The sequence below is a fragment of the Globicephala melas genome, chromosome 12 (assembly GCF_963455315.2).
Source record: "Globicephala melas chromosome 12, mGloMel1.2, whole genome shotgun sequence".
In the NCBI taxonomy this organism is placed as follows: domain Eukaryota; kingdom Metazoa; phylum Chordata; class Mammalia; order Artiodactyla; family Delphinidae; genus Globicephala; species Globicephala melas.
This window is the reverse complement of record NC_083325.1, coordinates 49,415,847-49,436,111: the sequence shown is the minus strand read 5'-3', so window position 1 is coordinate 49,436,111 and position 20,265 is coordinate 49,415,847. Positions and strand designations below refer to the sequence as shown.

General features: G+C 39.7%; 1 protein-coding gene and 1 pseudogene across 26 annotated transcripts in view; both read right to left on the bottom strand.

The window, feature by feature from the left end:
- The window catches only part of NRXN1 (neurexin 1), a 1,122,745-nt gene that overhangs the window by 90,072 nt on the left and 1,012,408 nt on the right, over window positions 1–20,265 (bottom strand). The window lies entirely within an intron of this gene.
- LOC138842927 (cell cycle regulator of non-homologous end joining pseudogene) overlaps window positions 3,705–20,265 on the bottom strand; it is a 43,844-nt pseudogene continuing 27,283 nt past the window's right edge.

The following is a 20,265-nucleotide window of genomic DNA, read 5'->3' as shown; positions in this document are numbered from 1 at the left end:
GTTATCCATCACTGTCTGCTATGGGCACAAGAGGAGATAGTGGCAGAGGTGGCATGCAGGCTACACATCTTCTGACCCTAATTCTAGTGCAACTGTTTTAAGTTATGCCTGAGAGCACAGATGCATGGGGGAAAGATATAGCTTGTTAAGATCATGCAGCTCGTTTGCTTTCAACTTTGGAACAACATCACAAAAGGCAATTTGTACATTTCCTTACTCCTGTTAAGCATCTATATTCATAATGCCAACCATGAATTTTTGCTACTTCAGAAAGCCATCTTATTACTTAAATTTGTGATGTCTCTATTACATTTTGCCAGTGTGAGGAAATGAGTGTCTAATCTTGTCGATGTAATATTTATTCTCAATCCCTGTAATATCCATTCATCCTTATTTGAAAGTTGATAAAATCTGTTGGCAACCTCCTTGAAGCTGCAAAGCAGTTATCCAAAACAATAATTTGCAAAATGTTCAATACAAATGGGCACATAGGCCATCCTTGAACACTGATGTGTCTTTTTGATTCACATGTTTAACTCAATTTTCCTGAAGTCTATTGTAAACTTGAAAATTGTTTATTTTTTACAACCTTGTTTTAAAACTTACAAACCATAACATAGTGATCTTTCAGGATTACATCTGAAACAGATAATATTTCCAATAATCCCCGGGGGGCTATGGGTCAGAAATGATGAGCAATTCCACAAGGTATTTCTAGACATAACAAAGAGTATACACTTTTATGTTATTTCAGATAGAATAGCAAGGATGGAACATTTTGGTTCCCCTTGGTTTAACGGATGCCCCCTCTCATTTAGGAATATTTCTTTTTTTTTTTTTTTTTGCGGTACGCGGGCCTCTCACTGCTGCGGCCTCTCCCGTTGCGGAGCACAGGCTCCGGACGCGCAGGCTCAGCGGCCATGGCTCACGGGCCCAGCCGTTCCGCGGCATGTGGGATCTTCCCGGACCGGGGCACGAACCCATGTCCCCTGCATCGGCAGGCGGACTCTCAACCACTGCGCCACCAGGGAAGCCCAGAAATATTTCTTGACGAAATCTAGTTGGACAGCTAGAAATGTACAATTTAAACACAATGCAATAAGGATTGATTTGCACTATGAGAAGAAATCTAGAGGGCCAGGAAGAGGCAAGGTGAATTGGATGAAGGAAGGGCAAGTAGATTACTGCTGGAGTACAAAGTTTACACTGGTGAGACTGTAGAGATAAAAGAAGATAAAGAGATAGGCAGGGGTTAGATCAGAAAGAACCTTGTAGTTCATTTTAAGGAACTCAGGCACCTTAAACCTTTGAAGCAGGGCAGTGACAGGGTCAGATAGGCATTTTACATAAACCCTTGAACCTGAGGAAAGACTTGTGTTTCATGACTCTTTCAGTTATAATAAAATATTAATTGTACTCCATAATAAGCGTCTGTCATTCTGCAATCCATTTCTTAGTCTTTCAAAACTCACAAGGACATATATTTTAAAAAAATGTGGCACTCTCTGGTGTCAATTTGTATGAGACATTTTTGGGGGAGGCGAATTATTTTTGTGTTTAGTGGTTGCTGTAGTTTTCTTGAGTCTTTTCAGTATTCCCAATTTAGGCTACTTGCCACATCAAAATTTTATGGCTCACAAAAGTGGGGTTTCCGTATTCAACCTTGAATTGCTTATTCATATTCTTCCTCTGAAAATTCACAGTTTTTCAAAGCCATCTCTTTACTCTCTCTTCCCCGCTTCCTTTGCCTCTCAAATCAACAACTTGAAGATAGATGAATTAACACACACTAGTTTGTAATAATAATGTAGGTAATTTGACACTCTGAATTATAGTCCGGGCAGAAAATATTAGGTACATTCTGTCTCCCAAACATCATCACAGATTATTCATATTCATTTCTTACTATATGCATCTAAAGTGCAAATTAAAATAATTTGGAATTCTGCAGGAAAGACAGAGGGAGGTAAAAGCTTATTGCCCATCTCATTGCTAAAGCGCTGGAAACATTTTCAGCATTCCACAGATCCACAGCTTGAAAAGCTCATTGTTTAAACATGGCATCATGACGGCAACACAGTGTAGAAAACAGTGGGGCAGGCTGTCGCCCTGCAGCCAGTAATAATCCACAGTAACCAAAGGAATGATAAATGCTTCATAAAACTATCTTTTTTCTTAGTTCATTATTGAATATTTTAAATTTATTTAGTATTCCTGCTGCAAAGAATACAATAAAGGAATTATCAATCAATAGATCATGTTCTTATCAAGTGCCAGACAAAATAATCCTCATAATGGAACTACCCACTGTGAAAAGATAGTAGGAAACTGGCCGGAAGGAACCACAATGTTAATATAACCGAATGCTATGCAGAACAAAAATATGATATACTGTGGGGAGCAGAAAAGGCGATTATCTTTAAAGAAGAGATAGACTTTTATACAAGTGTTAGATTTTGATTCCTAATACTTGAGAGGATGCAAACATGCTTCACCTCTGAAATGGCTCTAAATTTTTTCCCCCTTTTTACCAGCCCACTGCTTTTCTTCAGGCCATGAACAGCATTGTCTACCTGGATAATTGTGAGAATCTACTCACTGGTATCCAATGGCTTCAGATTTCATACTGTTGAATCGACCATCCACTCTTCACCAGTATTATCTTTCAAAAACGCAAACAATTTCACGTTACTGCTAAAAACAAAACAAGCAACAACAACAACAAAACCACACTCTTCCAGAGCATCCCATTACCCAGAGAATTATAGTCTAACCTCTTTTGTGGCATAGCCAGTATTCTCTAAACATCTACTCTAAATGACTCCCATCCTCGTCTTCTGCTATTCCCTGCATTCTAATCACCCTGTGTCTGCACCAAATTCTCTAAAACACTGTGCATGTTCACAACTATAGACCTTTGCTCGTGCTGAAGCCCCTGCTTCGAATGCTTTTCCTCTAATTCGTTACCTGAGAAAACCTTACTGCCAAGGCTATTATTTTCATCACAGTTTGACTTGTTGGTTTTATTGGAATCTGTTTTGCACTGCAGAGAACTTCTTGAAAGTATTAGTTAACCACTAACCTTGTGCTATTGAAATAACACAATAAATACACGTTGAGCAAAGCGGAAATCATACCTTAGTTGTCTTTTTCGTCATCGATGACTAACATTGTTCTTATACGTAACGGATCTTCAATAAGTACTTAAGCCTGTGGAACTTCCTCTGTCTGCACCCTTTCACTTGAATAGCCACCCTCTTCATTCTCAACCCTCACTTTTTTTTCCCCGCCCACTGGGGAATTTTGTGTATTTTTCAGCACCTATATATTGAAAACCTGTACAGCACGTGATTGCCTCATCCTATGCCTGTCAAAAGCCACACTGAATACAGAAGCAGAAACACAGACTCTAGTGTGATGTCTTGTCCTTGGTGTCTCCTTTGGGTTCCTGTCCCACTCTTGCTTTCCGACTGTCCAGGGACCAAGGCCGAGGCCACCAAGTGGAAGAAAGGTGGCAGCTCGGGGGGAGGAGGCCTGTCTGATTGGTCAGGAGGCTTCCCAATCTGTACACTGAGCCTCAGGCTCCTAGACGGAGCCCAGCACTGTGGCACGATGTCTGGTTCAGCGCTGGACGAGCAAGGGCTCACAGACTGATTGACTGCCTCGTGATGGAAGCTATTTTTAAAATAGGCGTCCTCCTTAGGGAGGCCAAACAGTAGGAATTCCAGTGTATTTAGCAGCCGTACTTGTTTTTCTTTAAAAATTATTAAGTTGACTCTTTGGTTCCAGTAAGTTGACCACCACAACCTCATCTCCCTGGAACCAGGTAACTGAACACAACAGACTGTGGGGATCCCAGACCCTCTGAGCGAGGAGAGAGCACAGTGCAGGGAGGATCTCTAACGGGAGCTCATTCTGATTCCTCACTTCCCAAGGTGAATCTGTGCAGCCCAGAGAGGCGCAAAGCTGGGAGCAGAAGCCGTGACAGTCTGAGGGCAGCGTTCAGGCCAAGAGTGAAACCCAGCTTCCTTCAGCCACTCTGGGCAGAAAGTCCTGGAAGTTTGTCCCTTAGCTGAAAAATCTCTCTGACGGATTTGAGCGCATCCTGGTCCTCCCCGAGGCCTCTGCTGCAGGCCGCGTCAGAAGCCGCAGGCCCCGGAGGAGGGCCGTCTTCCCCACAGTCCTCGTCCTCGCTGTCCTCGCTGTCCCCACTTCTGCTCCGGGCGGGCCTCGGGGACGGTGGCGCTGAGCTGGCTGGGGAGTTCTCTGGCTTATCAGCGCCTGCCAGAGGCAGCTGTTCCAACGGCTTTTCCTGTTTTCCGCGCTCAATCAGGATCCCCAGAGCAAAGTCCAGGATTTCAGCTTCATGCATGCAGCACACAGTCCTCACGGCAGGAGGTCTTGCTGTAGCCACTGGCGCCGTGGCTCTTCTCCTCCTTTTGGGGGTCTTCACCTGCACCGTCCTCTTTTCAGCCACCTGGGCTGTCATCCATGCGGGAGGCACCCTTCTTTTATTCTCAGATTCTAAGTCTTCCACCTCCCTAGTCTCTCATGAAGAGGAACCAGGGCCCAAGCTTAATGACTTCAGGACAGCAAATCCCACTCTCTCATCACACCAGGAATTACAGGTCTGTTTGTCCTGAATGGGAGTCCAGCTTTAATTCCGGCGACAGCGCCGCCCGTGTGCCCGGCGCTCACCCAGCAGGGTTTCCTGCTTCCGGGCCCGTGCCCCCTTCTTGGCTTCCAGGTCAGGTCCAGGAGTCTGATTCTGGGCGGTTGTAGGGAGCCCGGCCGGCCGGGCCCCGCCCCGCGCTCACTGTGGCCACACCCGCCCCCTCCTCAACCCTCTTTCAATCAGTGGACAAGTCCTGCTGATTCAGCAACGTCCCCCTTGCCTACACCCCATTCCCACTGCCTCTACCCTAGTTCTGATTCTCATTACTTCTTTCTTGAATTACTGCAATTGTCTCTTCAGTGGTTGCTTGGCTTCTAGTCCCTCCCTTAGATCATTTTACAACCAGCTGGTTGAGTTGTTTTCCTGAAGCGCAGCTTGTAATAATTCCATTCCCTGTCTTGAAAAAAAATCAATGGCTCTCTAATGCCTGCAGAACAAGTCTAAACCCCTTAGCAGGTTCTCTATCATCTGCCCACCATGTGCTTTCCCAGATTTTGTTATATATCTCCCTGTACACACTCCACACACCACCCTAACCCTATTCTTTGTCATTCCCTGAACCTTTGTATGAATTCTCTCCCTTGATCTCCTAGTTGCTCTTTCCCTCATCTCAACTTGTTGATATGCCCACCTTTCAAGCAATGGATAAAATGCCCTGTTCCATAATTAGGTACTTCAAGTACCTAATCTCAGACTTTTTTGCTCAAAGAGCATATTCGTTGCATTACTAAAAATGTACAAATGTAATCTAGTAATCTCATTTCAATGTTATTTGTACATAAAACTCTACTCTATTTTTTTTTTTTTTTTTGCGGTATGCGGGCCTCTCACTGCTGTGGCCTCTCCCGTTGCGGAGCACAGGCTCCGGACGCACAGGCTCAGCAGCCATGGCTCACGGGCCCAGCCGCTCCGCGGCATGTGGGATCCTCCCAGACCGGAGCACGAAGCCGTGTCCCCTGCATCGGCAGGCGGACTCTCAACCACTGCGCCACCAGGGAAGCCCTCTACTCTATTTTTTAATTTTTATTTTATTTTCTTATACAGCAGGTTCTTATTAGTCATCAATTTTATACACATCAGTGTATACATGTCAATCCCAATCGCCCAATTCATCACACCTCCACCGTAACCCCCCCCGCCACTTTCCCCCCTTGGGGTCCATACGTTTGTTCCCTACATCTGCGTCTCAATTTCTGCCCTGCAAACTGGTTCATTTGTACCATTTTTCTAGGTTCCACATGTATGTGTTAACATACGATATTTGTTTTTCTCTTTCTGACTTACTTCACTCTGTATGACAGTCTCTAGATCTATCCACATCTCAACAAATGACCCAATTTCATTCCTTTTTATGGCTGAGTAATACCGCATTGTATAGATGTAACACATCTTCTTTATCCATTCATCTGTCGATGGGCATTTTAGTAGCTTCCATGACGTGGCTATTGTAAATAGTGCTGCAATGAACAATGGGGTGCATGTGTCTTTTTGAATTATGGTTTTCTCTGGGTATATGCCCAGTAGTGGGATTGCTGGACCATATGGTAATTTTATTTTTAGTTTTTTAAGGAACCTCCATACTATTCTCCATAGTGGCTCTATCAATTTACATTCCCACCAACAGTGCAACACCCTCTCCAGCATTTGTTGTTTGTAGATTTTCTGATGACGCCCATTCTAACTGGTGTGAGGTGGTACCTCATTGTAGTTTCGATTTGTATTTCTCTGATAATTAGTGATGTTGAGCAGCATTTCATGTGCCTCTTGGCCATCTGTATGTCTTCTTTGGAGTAATGTCTATTTAGGTCTTCTGCCCATTTTTCGATTGGGTTTTTTTTTTTTTTTTTTTTTTTAATACTGAGCTACATGAGCTGTTTAAATATTTGGGAGGTTAATCCCTTGCCAGTGGCTTCGTATGGAAATATTTTCTCCCATTCTGAGGGTTGTCTTTTCGTCTTGTTTATGGTTTCCTTTGCTGTGCAAAAGCTTATAAGTTTAATTACGTCCCATTAGTTTATTTTTGTTTTTATTTCCATTACTCAAGGAGGTGGGTCAAAAAGATCTTGCTGTGATTTATGTCAAAGAGTGGCCTTCCTACATTTTCCTCTAAGAGTTTGATAGTGTCTGGCCTTACATTTAGCTCTTCAATCCATTTTAAGTTTATTTTTGTGTATAGTGTTAGGGAATGTTCTAATTTCATTCTTTTACATGTAGCTGTCCAGTTTTCCCAGCACCATTTATTGCAGAGGCTGTCTTTTCTCCATCGTACATCCTTGCCTCCTTTGTCATAGATTAGTTGACCATAGGTGTGTGGGTTTATCTCTGGGTTTTCTATCTTGTTGCACTGATCTATGTTTCTGTTTCTGTGCCAGTACCATATTATCTTGATTACTGTAGCTTTGTAGTATAGTCTGAAGTCAGGGAGTCTGATTCCTCCAGCTCCGTTTTTTCCCCTCAAGACTGCTTTGGCTATTGGGGGTCTTTTGTGTCTCCATATAAATTTTAAGATTTTTTTGTTCTAGTTCTGTACAAAATGCTATTGGTAATTTGACAGGGATTGCATTGAATCCATAGATTGCTTTGGGTAGTAGAGTCATTTTCACAATACTGATTCTTCCAATCCAAGAACATGGTATATCTCTCCAACGGTTGGTATCATCTTTAATTTCTTTCATCAGTGTCTTATTGTTTTCTGCATACAGGTCTTTTGTCTCCCTAGGTAGGTTTATTCCTAGGTATTTTATTCTTTTTGTTGCAATGGTAAATGGAAGTGTTTCCTTAATTTCTCTTTCAGATATTTCATCATTAGTGTATAGGAATGCAAGAGATTTCTGTGCATTAATTTTGTATCCTGCAACTTCAACAAATTCATTGATTAGCTCTAGTACTTTTCTGGTGGCACCTTTAGGATTCTCTATGTATAGTATCATGTCATATGCAAACAGTGACAGTTTTACGTCTTCTTTTCCAATTTGTTTTCCTTTTATTTCTTTTTCTTCTCTGATTGCTGTGGCTAGGATTTCCAAAACTATGTTGAATAATAGTGGCAAGAGTGGACATCCTTGTCTTGCTCGTGATTTAGAGGAAACGCTTTCAGTCTTCACCATTGAGAATGATGTTTGCTGTGGATCTGTCATATATGGCCTTTATTATGTTGAGGTAGGTTCCCTCTATGCCCACTTTCTGGAGAGTTTTTATCATAAATGCGTATATGGAGCTGGAGGAATCAGGCACCCTGACTTCAAACTACACTACAAAGCCACAGTAATCAAGACAATATGGTACTGGCACAAAAACAGAAATATAGATCAATGGAACAGGATAGAAAGTCCAGAGATAAACCCATGCATCTATGGTCACCTAATCTATGACAGAGGAGGCAAGAATATACAGTGGAAAAAAGACAGCCTTTTCAATAAGTGGTGCTGGGAAAACTGGACAGCTACATGTAAAAGAATGAAATTAGAACATTCCCTAACACCATACACAAAAATAAACTTAAAATGGATTGAAGACCTAAATGTAAGGCCAGACACTATCAAACTCTTAGAGGAAAACATAGGAAGGACACTCTTTGACATAAATCACAGCAAGATCTTTTTTGATCCACCTCCTTGAGTAATGGAAATAAAAACAAAAATAAACTAATGGGACGTAATTAAACTTATAAGCTTTTGCACAGCAAAGGAAACCATAAACAAGATGAAAAGACAACCCTCAGAATGGGAGAAAATATTTGCAAACGAAGCCACTAACAAGGGATTAATCTCCCAAATATATAAACAGCTCATGCAACTGAATATCAAAAAAACAAACAACCCAATCAAAAAAATGGGCAGAAGATCTAAAAAGACATTTCTCCAGAGAAGACATACAGATAGCCAAGAGGAACATGAAAAGATGCTCAACATCACTAATTATCAGAGAAATGCAAATCAAAACTACAATGAAGTGTCACCTCAATGGCCATCATCAAAAAGTCTACAAACAATAAATGATGGAGAGGATGTGGCGAAAAGGGAACCCTCTTGCACTGTTAGTGGGAATGTAACTTAATACAGCCACCATGGAGAACAGTATGAAGTTTCCTTAAAAAACTAAAAATAGAACTACCGTATGACCCAGCAATCCCACTACTGAGCATGTACCCTGCGAAAACCATAGTTCAAAAAGACACATGCACCCCAATGTTCATTGCAGCAGTATTTACAATAGCCAGGACACGGAAGCAACCTAAACGTCCACTGACAGATAAATGGCTAAAGAAGATGCGGCACATATATACAATGGAATATTACTCAGCCACAAAAAGGAACAAAACTGGGTCATTTATAGAGATGTGGATGGACCTAGAGACTGTCATACAGAGTGAAGTTAGTCAGAAAGAGAAAAATAAATATTGTATATTAATGCATATATGTGGAATTTAGAAAAATGGTTCAGATGAACCTATTTGCAAAGGAGAAATAGAAACAGAGACGCAGAGAACAAACGTATGGACACCAAGGGGGTAAAGGGTGAGTGGGATGAATTGGCAGGGTGGGATTGACATATATCCATTGCTATGTATAAAATAGATAACTAATGAGAACCTGCTGTATAGCACAGGGAACTCTACTCAATGCTCTGTGGTTACCTAAACAGGAAGGAAATCCAAAAAAGAGGGGATATATGTATACATGTAACTGATTCACTTTGCTGTACAGCCGGAAGTAACACAACATTATAAAGCAACTATACCCCAATTAAAAAAAAATAGCATTGACCAATCACGAGGTTTTCTAAGTGACTTGGAATAGGATGACATATCTGTTAGGCAACAGTCATTGGAGGGGAAAGGTAACTTCAGGATTAGAGTTTACCTTTCTGGTCTGCTACACTTTTCCTATCTGAAACAACCAGATTACTCTACATTATCAGAGCATAATGTCACTGAGGGTGTGTGTGTTTGGTTGGGGGAGGGTGTTATCAATTTTAATTATAAAGTTTTCAAGTGAGTAGAAGAGTTTCTATTTTTTTTTTTCTGTAGATCTGTGTTTATTTTTGTCATTAGAGAAGTTTTTTAATATCCTGTTATTTTTTTAACACCCATATCTTTCATTTTTTGAAAATATTAAAAGAAAACAAATTGTACTGCTGATGTCTCACCATTTTAGCATATGAGAAAGAGAAGACTCTTTTACAGCTGTCTCTCCTCTGTTCAACTATGTGCTGCTGTGTAAGCCTTGACCTTAAGTCAGGTAGGGACCATCTCACTCACTCAAACCTAAACTTTAAGTCCTTGCAGAGTGTCTTTGGGTTCAGTGTTATGGCTCTTTCCCCAGTCTTCACATATCTATAGCTAGTTGGTTGATGAAGCAAACTGTCATTGGTCTAATAATACGCAAACTGTGTCCATTGGTTTATTGCCAGATGATTTTTTTCATAATAAATTAATGATATAAAACCCCTGTGCAAGCTAGCAAATCACTGTGAGTCAGAAAGCTCAACAAGGCCTTAATCAATAATCCTATGCTACTACTTTTTCCAAAAAGTTCAATTATTCACTAAGAGTTTAGCTGAAAGTCTCCTTAGATTATTGCAATATTTAAATAATATTTATGGAAATAGCCAAATAGGTTCAGCTTTGGCTCTACCTCATGTGCAGATTTTTCATGAGCTCAGGAAAGTCACCATGGCCAGGAGAACTACCATAGTTCTTGATGACCTCTTGTCATTAGTGGAACTTTGGTGGCTTTGACAGAATCTCTATAGTCAGTGAGCACAGAAGGTTCACACTAAAGACACCAAATCAAGAAGAATCTCTAGGACTGGATTCAAAGAACATTAGACATGGAGGGCATTATAGAAATCATTGAACAATCCCTCTCTCTCTTCTTTTTAAACAAGAAGACTCGTATCAAATATAGAGTTAGTTTGTAGCAAAGCTCTCTGACCCCTGACCCTCCAGATCCCCTGCCACACCTATCTCCATATTGAACAACCTTTTTTCATACACAGATCTCAGAATCATCCAAACAGTTGCAAAAGGAAGTCAGTTTTTATTACTAACATAATGGAGAAGTCTTCAGATTGTTAATTTAAAGTCATTATCAGACTAGGCTCAAGTTCAAATTCTCCAACTCTCTCATTCAGTAAATCATACAAGAGCTAGAGTCAAGGTAACTAGAGCCTCAAAGCATAAAAAATAACTTGTTTGAAATTTATTTGCAGTGAGGAGGACACCCCACGTTTTAATGAACCTCAGAGCAGATATAAGCTGTCCTCAGTGGCTTTGGTATGAGTTGAGTTCCCTGCACATTCTTCCTTTAGAAATGCAAAAACTCTTTCAAGAATTTTATGCCTGCATGGAGAAAACTGCTATTGTGTACAATTAGCATATTTACTAAGGTTTGTCATTACTTTTGGTAATTAAAATCGTACAAAGAGAGAGACATATCCAATTCAAGAAAATTACACAGTACAGTAATACAATCATAATGGTTGCCTGACAATTATTAAAATATACCAAACTCTTCTTTACAGTAAAAGTATTCACTAGAGTAGCTTCTGAATAAGATCATTGCTGTGCTTTCTATTTAAATATGTTTTTCTGCGCAGAAAATTATAATTACATTTGCATAACTACTGTAATCAATCTAGAATTATGGCTCAATTTTTTTTTTTTTTTTTTTTTTGCGGTACACGGGCCTCTCACTGTTGTGGCCTCTCCAGTTGCGCAACACAGGCTCCAGACGTGCAGGCTCAGCGGCCATGGCTCACGGGCCTAGCCGCTCTGCGGCATGTGGGATCTTCCAGGACCGGGGCACGAACCCGTGTCCCCTGCATCAGCAGGCAGACTCTCAACCACTGCGCCACCAGGGAAGCCCAATGGCTCAAATTTTTCTTCTCCAAATCACTATTCTTTCTAAGACATCAGGAGCTCTGAGGCATAATCTGGGTTTGTGGATCATTATTCTAATTTGTAATGGGATTAAATGTATTTTTGCACCTTCTTTACATGAATCAGTCATTCTAGGGATACAGTAGGCAATACAACTACTTTGTGCAATTTGTTTATTTCTAATTGAAAAACAGGCTTTAATTTCCCAAATCGATTTTGTCCAAAACAAAAGAAAATAAACCATTAGCAAAAACAATTATTTACATTTACAAAAGGAGAACACCAAACGATATTTGGATGAAGTGGACTTCCATAGGCAAGACAAACATTCATCTGTACATTCAGGTGTCCTGTACTTACTGAGATTAGCTGGGATGGCCGAGCTAAATTCTGTCCCATCTTGGAAATACTGGCTACCATAAACCAAAGATTTCTTTTGAATGTTTCTCTTCATTCCTGTTGAATTCAACAGGCTTCCATGGGACCTGATATTACAGCTATATCTATTTTTAAAATCCAAGTCAGATCTGATGAAAATGATAAGCAGACAAAAATACCAATCTGCAACCAGCCTTCTAGAGCCATGGACCGGGAGGCTAGCTCTATGTGAACTTCCGACTAGCTCCTTTTTCTGACCAGTCTGCTGACAGTGTCAGAATCCCACAGACCCTATCTGCATGGTTCTTGTCTCCGGAGGGCAGAGACCGAGGCGCAGTAGCAGACCAGAGCATAAGGTACTCTAAAATCCAGTTTGTCTCTGGTCCTGCTACACAGTGTTTTTGGTTACCAGGCCCAGCTACTCAAGGGAATGATGTCTCCATGGACCAGGCCAGCACACAATAAATTCTCAAAAGCACAGACAATATATATTTCCTAAGAGTCACTGTATGAAGCCACTACCGAAAGAAACCCTAAAGCCTTTCTCTAGCAAAGGATTTCAAAATCATTTCCACGTGAAAAGATGTTAAACCTAACTCAATCTTTTAAACTTTTTTTATTTTGGAAGGTTAGGAGCTTTGCTGAAAACTGCACAAGGAACTGTTTTAATGACCAATTAATTCAGATTGGCAGACACACAGGAGTAAATACGTTCAGTGAGTAACAGCAAGAGTCACAAGGATACCCAAAGGATTATGTATTGACTTTGGAAGAGAAATTGAGATAAACTGAGAACAAACATTAAGTCAGCCGTGGAATTACAGTATTACTTAAGTGTGTACTCAACTGTATGTTTATAATCACAGGTAATGCCTACCTAGGAAAAAATGGAGCCAGCAGGTAACTTGATTTGTATTTACATAATGTTATAAAAATAAATTCTTGCCTCATTACTGAGAGCCAGCCTCTATTATTGATACATTACCAGCCTCTAAAAAGCATGGGGAGCTCTAGATGTAGGCTCAGCCTTATTTGGAAGGTGTGTGAATTCAAAACAACAACAGTTTCAAGATTTCTTTCCTTTAAATAGGGTAGCAACATTTATTCAAAAGATAGAGAAATATAGTCAAAGAAGCAGGCAAAGAATCATAAGAAATTGGAGGTAGGTGGATATTTAGTATGTCCTAATTTTGTTTTTTAACTTGTTTCTATTCTAATTTTATATACATGAAAATTTATATACATGCAGGCACAGAATAAATGAAAGATATTCCTTCCTTCCTTAATCCTGAGATAAAGCAAACCCACATGAAGCAGAAATTACATCACTTGTGTGCTAGTTTCAATGAACGCCTGACAGTGGAGGAGATGGAGAGTGGTAGAATGGTGGAATGCTAAAGGTAAATTGAATGTGGAGCTAAGTCTTGAGCAGGAATTTAAAGAGGAGAAGCTATGTGGATAAGCTAGTAGGAGACTGATCCAGGTATGGCAGAAGTAAAGTACTGAAATTCTAGTAATTAGGGCAGCATAAACATGGGTCTAGTTTAAAGAGTGTGTGTTCAGAAAAAAACCCAAAACAACAAGACATGAAAATGGTGAGATGGGGGTTACAGCAGAACATAGATGGAGTCGAAGTGTTGGTGGGGGCAATCAGATTCAATACGAAGATGCCGTTTATTTATCAAAGTAAAAACCCAAAAATTCTTTTTGAGGAATAATAGTCTCCAAGGCAACTGAGCTTTATAATGAATAATGACAATGGCTAACACTTACTAGGTGTTTTCTATGAGTTCTGAGGACTTTATGTATGTCACGTCATTTAATCCAGGATTTCTCAACCTTGGCACAATTGACATTTTGGGTTGAGTGATTATTTGTTGTGGAAGGCTGTCCTGTGTACTGTAGGATGTTTAGCTGAATCCTTGACCTCTACCTATTAGATGTCAGGAACAACACCCACACCCCACACCTCCCAACATACACACAAGTCGTGAAAATCAAAAATATCTCCAGTCATGGCCAAATGTCCTCTGAGGCAACACCTCTCTAGTTGAGAGCTTCGGACTTTTTCTTAACAAGAAGCTATGAGTTAAATCTCATCAACTTTATTTTCACTAACTATCTGTTCACAGATGAAGGGCAGGGATGTTAAATTACTTGCTCAATGTCACACGGTTAATAAGCAGTAAAGCCTGCTGGTCTTTGCTCCTGGTTCCTGGCACAGACCTCCTATATCCCCTGGAATTTCCTGGGTGACAGCAGTGTCTTTTGCTTTGATGAATCTTAGTGGACTCCTGGATGGGATTTGGTCACCAGGAAGACTAAGTCGATATGAGAAGGTTGGAATCTTCAGCCCATTCTTCAGAGAAGGAGAGGGGCTAGAAATGGAGTTAATGATCGATCATGCTTACATGATGAAGCCTTCATAAAAATCTCAAAAGTATGGCGTTCGAAGCACAGTTGTTAAGTAACTTGCCCAATGCCACATGCTTAATAAGCACCAGTGAAGCTTGTCTGTGAACTTCAACCACTTGATTCTAGGGACTGGCTTCTTAACCACTATTGTCTATTGCTTCCTCACAATCTTTCTAGGCAAGAATCTAGCATAAAGTCCTATTAAAAAATAAGAAATAACCCAACGTAATAGCCCTCATCTTAACTGAAATATTAAAAGTTGGCCAGACTTCTTTATTCTAGTAACGATATCACAGCCAGTGCAGTCAAGACTCCTGTCTCTTGTTTTGCAATGTATCCAGTGACTGCCTTTCTCATCTAATGCTTTTTCAGTGATATGTTCTACATCATGTTAAAGAGATTTTGTTGTATCTGACCTTAAATTGACATCAGAGAAACAATTATCAGCGCTTCTCTGTTTATTTCTTCTGGGCTTTGGCTGTGTAGGGAGAATAAAAGGTTCTTGCTTGTCCACAACTATTTAAAAAATGCAATTATTTGAGTATACCTTGTAGCTTCCAAGTGTACCTAGATTGTACAATGTGCGTAACTGTCCTAGCAAAAGGGGACGATCCACCTGCACATTTTCTGATCAGAGTTGCTCCCTTTTCCTTTAATGATATATGGAAAGTGAGGAAAGAATGCTAGAAGGGAAAAAGGTCTGCCTTATCTTCCACGTGGGGGTTTTGCAATCACGTAGTGAGAACTCCTCTGACCTCATCTCACTTTAGGTAGGCAGGCAGGAGACTGTGGACAGAGTAAGGAGGAAAAAATGGGCAATAATTTAGAAATAATAAATAAATTATAAATAAATAAATAAAAATATTTATTTATAAATAAATAATAAATAATTTAGAAATAATAAATAAATAAATATAAATATTTATTTATAAATAAATAATAAATAAATAAAAAAATAATAAACGGTCAAAGCCTCCCCTCTTCTGGAAAGGTAAACAGGGATTGCTGCTAAAGGAAAAAGACCTCAGCTAGATAGGAGCATGCCTGACTGTGTGTGTGTGGCCTCTGTGTGTGTGGCCTCTATTCTCCCATCTATATAATATTTATGAAAGGTTCTTCTTAATGATAAGGTTCCATGCATCAGTAACAATGAACGAAAGATAAGGAAGGATTTGTAGGCGTCATTTATTATTTTAATCTATTAAAAATCATAGAGAAGGCAGCAAGTGAGAGACACAAAAAGAGAATCACAGATTCATACGGCCAAAAGAACACCGCTTGTCCAAAGCATGTCTTTTGATCCCAGAAAGTTCTATCTAGGAAACCGCAGACTTAATCTGAGACCCTGCTTCCTCTTCTGTGAGATGGAATAACACTACCTCTCCGGCAGGATTTTCTAAGACTTAGACTGAAATCTCCAAGCAGACAATATTTCAAACAGTATTTGGCACAATACAGGCAAACAGTAAATACACATTGGCTAAATGGAAGTTGAAAGTTTTCAAGTGAAAATGTAATTGTGCAATGAAGTTTAGTTCCCTTTCCCTTCTTGGAGTTTCACTGAGCATGGAGAAAACGTGAGGCTTGTATTTATTTTAAGGAGACTCATGGCCTAACAGGAACGTGGAGACTAATGCAACTCAAGAGACCAAGGCAACCAGGGAGGCAAAGCTCAGAAAGATGGGACACAAATCACAGGGATCAGGTGGAAAAGTATGCGCCTTAAGTAAAGACCAAGGGGTCCAATATTACTCAAAGAAGGCCACGGCTTCCCTGGTGGTGCAGTGGTTGAGAGCCTGCCCGCTGATGCAAGGGACACGGGTTCGTGTCCTAGTCCGGGAAGATCCCACATGCCGTGGAGTGGCTGGGCCCGTGAGCCACGGCCGCTGAGCCTGCGCGTCCAGAGCCTGTGCTCCGCAACGGGAGGGGCCACAACAGTGAGAGGCCCGCGTATGGGGGGGGGGGGAAGGCCAGATGCCTTTTCCTACCACCTGAGGGGACTTGGAGTTCCAGTCAACTAATCTTGAAGTGACAGAAGAAGGTCAAGTAGAGTCGTTGGCTTACATTTCATTGTCAGCGCTAGGGGTGAAGTAGGGTAATGAGGTGAGGCTATATATATAGACTAAATCAAGGAAGTTTATCTCCAGGCACAGAAGCAAAGTTTGATCATTCCAAACCACTTTGCAGTGAAGAGAGGGTTGCCTGGAATGAATGAATGAGATTAACAAGGCCTGTCTAACCTTCCACCTCACCAAGTGTCGACATTTTTTTTTTTTCTTCCAGCTTTAGAGATAGAGGATATGTCTCAGCTCCCAGAATTTTAGGCATAATACTGGAAACTGACATTTGATTGGCATTTTATGCAGTACAATTGTGTGAACTTTCAGGCCGGCTGTATAACAATCCTTCCCTGCCGTGTGTGGAGCACTTTGGGCCCCTCTGGATGATAGATGTGATGTGAATGGGAAGCGTTATTATTACTTATGTTTTATAATATGTCCTCTGCCACAACAGAGACTTCTTTTGAATGTGCAGTAAAAGCCCCCAAGTGATGCATTGTCAAAATATTTTTGAAATGAAAAAGTAAAATTAACCACAAACTGCCCCCTTGTCTCCATGAACATAGCACTGCAACATAACCAGGGAAAATCAATGTTAAATAAGGAAAGCTACAACCAAATAAAAACCTAAAAGATGGGAACGAGCCCTGTGTTTGGGAGAAGTATGCTTTTGCAAATCTCAACAATGGTAATTTTGCTTTCCAATTAAAGTGTAATAGCAAAAGAGCAAATCATCGCCCAGAGCATCCTCAAGGATAGCTCAATGAATTTTGCTTTACTCAATAAGAAGGAAAGTTTTCAGTAGAGCCCTTTCCTTGGTAAAGATTTGAGCAGCAAAGACACAGGATTTTTTTTCCTCTTTACATTACCCAAACCCAGATATCTTCTGATGACTCATCAATTCATAAAGACCTGTATGGTCAGGAAGCACATATTTAAATATACAGCGAACAAGTGACAAACGATAGACGCTAGTTTTTTGGCGGGTAAAATTCTTCTAAAACATCAAAGATTTTCTAAGAGCAGCGGGTTTACTCCTTATATCGTCGAGTTTCCGTTTAGGGACAGGTCACATTAATTCTCAGGAACTCTTTCCAGAATGTTGTTTAATTAGTGTGACTCTTTCAGATTCCAAATCAGGATGCTATGATATTTTAATACAGGAAGATGTCAATTTAAATGTGATAGATAATTGACTCTCTACAGTTTAATACCATTTTAAAAGATTGTAACTTGGATGGTTTCTCTGCAGTAGGAATGCATCAAAGGGCCCACTGTGGGCTGGAAAAGTTAATGCACTTCTCTAAAGGTTTTGAGTCCTGGAGAACCTAAAACAATAAAATAACATTTCCTCATTAACATACTAGTCACAATGTCATTCCCATAAAGTGACTCTGGCATAAAAGGCTGGCCTTTTTCCAGACGATCTTTTATGGGGATGGTTTATTTTTCTTTGTCTTGACATTAATGAGCTATGTATTCAGGGAAATAGATTTCAATGCCTGTCAGATTACTAATCAGATGCTTTTCTGCTGCTCCAAGAGCAAGCAGGGACCTCTGGTAAAATGGGGGAAAACTAGACGATTCATTGAAAGGGGTCATGAAAATAAATGTGAAGGCAGTAATGGACCTGTTCCAACTATGACTTCATGACAAAATGCTATGACTTCCAACATTTTATTACTTGCCATATCTTCCTGTTTTGCGTTATTGTCATACCTTTTTTTTTTTTTCCTTCCGAGTCTTACATTTTTGGGGAAAAAGAAGATAAAGATATAGGTAAACTTTTTTTAAGGTTGTAAGGTTTCTGATCCTAAAATTCAGACTGCTGATTTGATATAAAAAGTATGTTTTTATAGCTCAAGGCTGCTGGTTATTTACAAGCATCTTGGAGGAACAATTTCTTTCTGGAACAATTCTGGTATATCCTATTCTACCATGTCCTATTCTACCAGAGTAGACTGAAGGTGACTGTCTCACCAACATTTTACTTCCTATTGATGTGGAATAGGCTGAAGATGTTAAGGCAATCTAACAAGAGGGATGGGCACAGGAAACAGTCATTTATATTGATCACAGCATCCTGAGCCTCAGTGGAGATGAAGAGAATTTTTTTAAAAATCAGGAGAAGAATGAGTTGGCAGGATTGAGAATATAGGGAAAAGATTACTGGAAAATACTCAGTAGGTAAATATAGATGAGGGAATAGGCACAAGGTCAGGCAGCGAGCACACTGAGCTTCATATTTCCTAATCACTCCCTCTGCTTTGCAAACCCTTCCAAAACATTACCTCATCTGTGCTTTCATCATCCCCAGTGTGTAAGATTCAATTACTCACCCTATCCCTCTGTGCAACTGAGAGATTTACCTTTATTCATCCCTAGCTGTCTTTATAGTCATTTCCTCAGTTTAGCACTTATTTTGATTTTCTGATTTTGATTTTAGACTGATCTCGCTAACAAGTTTGGAAGCTCTTTGAGGACAGGTATACATCTTTTCTGTGCTTCTCTTGAATCCTCTTTTGAATCCTTAGTCCTTGAGACAGGTCTTGATTGATTATAACAAGGTAGTTTCAGAGCATGTGGTAGATTATTGAAGGCCCAGTTTATCATTTTCAGCATATGTGTGTATATTTGTCAACTGTACGCTGCAAAATGGGCATTTCATACTCAAAGCTCAAGTAGCTGGGGCACCAAATTATAATTTTGATTTATAAACAAAAGATAAACAATGTGTCATATATATTTTATAATCAGAGAATGACTGTGTATCATTCCTTATAAGAAGCACTTATAAATACATGTTTGTCTTTTTTCTTAAATGGTTTTATTGTTTACTGTTATATTCATTCTAATTAAACTGTTTTAACACCATAATGCTCAAGTGTCTTCTGCAGTTTCACTTTTTTAATCCTAGAATTCATAACTGCATACTGGAAGTGTACTTACGGCACATTCTTGATGTGAAAATGCAAATGTTTCCAAACATAATTATCCATTTGTAAACACTGCACCCACCTGGACATTTTTCCCAGCAAGGGTTATTCTCAGAGTATGCTTTTGTAGGTTAATACTCTAAGGAATTAATTCATACATGAGTCAGTAATGGAAATTTATATGCAATCATATTATTTACTTGATAATCCCATATAAATTTGAAACAGTCAGAATGCCCCCTGTTTTACTCCTCAGTGGTAGTTCTAACAGATTTTAACAAATTCAGGATGAACCAGTCATGGATGGGAGCACAGCATTTAATTCCTGCTTTAGCCTTCCAAATTTAAAATAAATAAATAAAGTTCTCTTTTTTCCTCTATTTATGTTATATTACATATATATGTATAAAATATATTTAAATATATGTATACATATACACAACTACAATAGAAAGATCATTAAATATCTACCCAAATCTCTCCTGCCTGCCCCAATCCTTCCTGTTTCCACTTGAATAACTATAAATAACATTTCTCAGTTCTTCCAGAAGGAAAAAAAAAAAATACATTCAACTTGATCTCAAGAAAGCATTTTTCTTACGCTGCCACGTTAAGGCAGCAATTTTAAAATATACTAAATTGAAATGTTCATTTAATCATTAGGTAGGAGGTTAAAGTACGTAGCACTTTACCAATGTAAGCCTTTTCCTAACTATTAGTAGATACTGACTTCAAATGATGATGCCTGGTAGCTCTACCAAACTTCTGCAAAGGGCTGAACACGCATAAGCACTCTAAGAAGGAATAGGAAATACACTGTCATCTACTTAAGTCTTTTTTTTTTTTTAAATAAATTTACTTATTTTATTTATTTATTTTTGGCTGCGTTGGGTCTTCATTGCTGTGCGCAGGCTTTCT